This window comes from Triticum dicoccoides, chromosome 6A, assembly GCF_002162155.2.
Source record: "Triticum dicoccoides isolate Atlit2015 ecotype Zavitan chromosome 6A, WEW_v2.0, whole genome shotgun sequence".
Taxonomy (NCBI): Eukaryota; Viridiplantae; Streptophyta; class Magnoliopsida; order Poales; family Poaceae; genus Triticum; species Triticum dicoccoides.
In genome coordinates, this window is record NC_041390.1 from 109904513 (window position 1) to 109908615 (window position 4103).

The 4103-nt window shown below is 54.2% G+C and overlaps 1 pseudogene; it reads right to left on the reverse strand.

Annotated features, from left to right (window-relative positions):
* Window positions 1-922: 922 nt before the first annotated feature.
* Window positions 923-4103, reverse strand: part of LOC119315368 — a 4490-nt pseudogene continuing 1309 nt past the window's right edge.

Sequence of the window (4103 nt, forward strand, 5' to 3'; positions counted from 1 at the left end):
GCCCCGCCGAAGGCTTCGCCTTTCCCCGCGGCCACCGGAGGGGAACACGGCAGTCGATGGAGGGGCCGAACCCGCACCCGGGCAGCCGAACTCCCAACCCCGGAAGTAAGGCCGCCAGCGCAGCGGGGCAACGGCGGGCGGGGGGACGCGGTCGCGGCACTCCACCAGCCGGCCCACGGCACGGTCATCGTCTTCCGCCAAGTCCGCCCAGACCACCCGACCATGGGGTCCAGGGGACGAGGGGGGGCAGACGGGGAGGGGGGGCGGGGTCGCCGGAGGCCTCGGCGAGGAGGGCGGGCGGTGGCGAGGCAGGCGCGCCGGGCGAGTCGCCGCGCGGGGCGTCGCAGTCGTCCATCGTCGTAGTCTCACCCATCGACGACTAGATTTACGTTTCGTGACACGTCGCGGGAGCTAGAGAACCCACATATATACATCTTTGTTCCTATATGGGAGAAGCTCCATTAAAACTCGCTGCATGGGAAGATTAAATTGGGTATGTGCCAAGATTAGATTTTTTTTCAAAATTAAATTAATTTGAACCAAAATCATCACAGCTCTTAGCAAAATTTATAGAGCAAGAAACAACTAGCATGGACAAAAATATCACATGGAAAATCATAATACCATGAACAAAGCAGTGGTGAACCAAAGAAGGAAAGTAATATGAGCAAAAGTTTTTTTTTGCGGAAAATATGAGCAAAAGTTATCATCTTCAGTAGAAAAAACGAACAAAAATTATGGTTGCCACGTTTTTTTACTTTGCATGAAAAAAGAAAAGAAAACATCAAAAACCATAGAGAAGAGAAAACGAAAAATTTACGGAAGAAAAAGTGGTCGACACCAGCCAAATCATCAACATGTGTCGTTATGAAGAAAATCTGACTAATTAATGTCAAATTCAAAATCAGTAGACAAGTAGACAGGCAAATAAACACACGCTTGCTTTATATTCAACATATATACGGTCCAGCTCAACACACTGGCCGACCACAACCCTTCATCCGTGCCATCCCACGGGCTTTGCATTGCGGCCAAAACCGCTTCATCAATAGGAAAATAAACACAACTTGCCGCAACGTGAACGAGCACGCTTCTGGCCACACATGAACGTGCACATGCAGCGTTCCTTATTTGCAATGGGAAATATACAACAATAACATAACGTCATAACATTGATCAGATGGAGATGCTGTTGGGGATGCCCTTGGCTGTGATCCCGGTGGCGCTCTCACCATCGATGTCAGATGTGTTGGGGTAGAGCAGCATGTAGGGGAATTTTGCTGGCCCATTCCGGTTCTTGAGTTGACGATTCGCGTTCATGTTCATGATTCTCTTCTCGATGTCGATCAACTTCTGGCTGAAGTCCTCGAACGCCTTTTTCGCCTTGATATCTGATGTCCACTTTGGCTCATCGCGCTGCCCCAGGTAGACTTCGTCGGAGGAGTGGTTGGACAGGACCTCGATCACGGACACTCCAATGATGCTTTGGAGCTGGCTCGTGATGGTGTGGATGAAGGCCAGGTCTGGGTCAGTCTCCACCTCCTTGTACTCCTTGGTGCCCGGCTCCGGCATCTGCCGTCGGCTCACCGTCGGACGGTTGGGGAGGTAGCCGGCGTACGAGTACTGGCCAAAGTTGACGGCGGCATGCAACGCAGAGGCGATCCAGATGATGGTGGCGCATGACCTGACGAGCTCGTTCAAGGTTGTCATCTTGGGCCACCAGGGCTGGTCTTTGATGTCGCCATGGCCGACCTCACGCACCTCCTTCCACCATGCCTGTAGCTCGACGTCGGACCGAAGCACGTCATCACAGGGATAGTAGATCCTGCAGTACTCGTCAACCCAAGTCTCGATGGCCGACCAGACGGCCAACCCATCCACCGCGTACGGATAGTCCTTGATGTGCAGCGACACTCCGCACGGGCTCTCCGTGTCCTCCTTCGCCACACCCCTCTTGATCAGGTCTACCGGCAGTGCCTGCTCGGTGAAGTTCCAGTTCCTATAGACTTCAGAGGAGATTCTCAGTGCGTGCTCACCTGGACAGACGGTCATCTCGAAGAAGCCACCGGCGCTGATGAGGACCTGGCGTGCCAGGGCGTTGATGGTCATGGTGTCGCGGTAGTGTGGCTGCAGGAGCTTGTGGATGGGGTGCGTGACGCTGAGCTGCCGGTTGGTGGCGATCACGAATGGCTCGATGACGGCGTGCGTATGGAGCCAGTGGCTGATGAGGCCGTGCCACGCGGAATCGTTCACGGCGGCGTAGGCCTTGGCCAGCTGCCAGATGGTGTCCTGGACAGCCCTCTCCGACTCCGAGCCACTGGAGGGGGGCGTGTAGACCTTGCTGTCGGCGCCGACCACTTTGGTGCCGAGGTCGTTAAGTAGGGGCATGCTGAGCTCGATGGCGATTGGCTTGAGAGTGCCGTCGTCTTGCAGGAAGAGCAGCGTCCTGGTGGCGTAGACGAATGTGTTTGGGAGGCTGTTGATCTTTAGCAGGTGAGGCATGAAGTTGTCGTGGTGGTCTAGGATGAAGAGCCTCTTGGCGTCGATTGCCTTGTCAACATTGAGCTTGCCGAGGTTGTGTTGGATGTGCTCCACCGTGATCTTGCTCGTCTGGTCGCCGTACCCCTCAAGCGTGCTCCTTGGAGGGAACACGTTCAGGCGGGTGATGATGTGTGGGTTGAGGCCGGCGAGCATCTCCCGGGCGAACTCCTCGTCCGTCCGCCACGCGAGCTTGTCCTCCTTGATGACATGCGGCATGGGCATCTTGAGGAGGAAGTCCCCGCCGGCCGGCATGATGCTCCTCAGCGGCGGGAACGATTTGAACAGCTCGTCCAGGGCGGGGATGTCGGGGATCTTAAGCCCGCCTTCGTAGAGCTTGTACATGTCCTCGAAGTCGTCGAACTCGCGCGGCGAGACGGAGTCGAACTGCTGGCGGAGGAGGGGGAGGATGCCGCCGGAGATGGCCTTGATGAGGTAGGCCGTGAAGTCGGCTTTCTTGACGTGGTTGAAGTTCTCGTCGCGGGGGACATAGAACTGTTGGAGCACAGGCAAGACGTTCCTGCTCTCGCACGTGGGGTCGGTCACCATGGGCTTCCTGCCGGTGCGGCCTCGGCGCGGGTATGGGTACAAGCTGTCGAGGCCGCCGAGGGTGGGGCGAGGGTTCTTGTGGTCTGGAATCTGGATCGCCGAGGTCGTTGTAGAGGTCGTAGCGGTAGACGCGGTCGTGCTCCTCATAGGCGCCGTTCTTCTGCCTGGGGTCATCCCCTCGCAGGATCCGGAGCTCGTCCTCCCGGAACGGCTGCAACAGCATCGGCATCTCGCTTGGCAGGTACGTCTGCATTGCATGTCATGCTTGTTCAGTTCACTTATTAGTTGTTCATGGTCTGACCAGGAAGTCGGTGTTTATCCTCCTTTTATTTTCATAGAAACACTAAAAATCTAACTCGAATTTTTAGGCATAACAAATATAATGTTTCTATGGCAATTTATACTGGTGCGATGATGACAAATTTAATTTTTGGCATGACAGTTTGATGACAAAAAATGAATTGAGACGCATTTGCTATGCTCGTCAAATAAACTTGTCATCCTCGCATAACATAATTTGCCATGAAAAACATTCGATTTGTCATGTCAAAAAATCTAACGTTAGATTTGTAGCGGGGTACTTATTTTATATAAATGAGAAAGGTTAAATGTTCATGATACTCATACATTAATATGTCCAGCTAGAGCTAGGCGAGCACACTTACGTCGTTGGTGAAGAAGACTCGGTCGTAGTGGTACTTGTTGGTGTTGTAGACCCATGAGTTTGCGACGAAGACGATGGGGCCGGCGTGGCCGGGGACGTCGTCGATGGTGATGGTCTTGAGGAGAAACTGGGTGGCGTGGTAGTTTCGAACGATGACGGCGCCAGGAATGCCTTGCTTCTTCACGTCCCAGTCGAAGGTGACATCGTAGGTGGTATCGCCGTGGTTGATCGGGGGCAAGTGGAGCACCCAGTGTTCAACCCGCTCCTCTTCGCCCAAGAGACCCCTGGTGCCACTCTCGTCATCTGCATCCATCCATGCGATCGTTAGCTTGCTTAATCACTTTATGTGTGT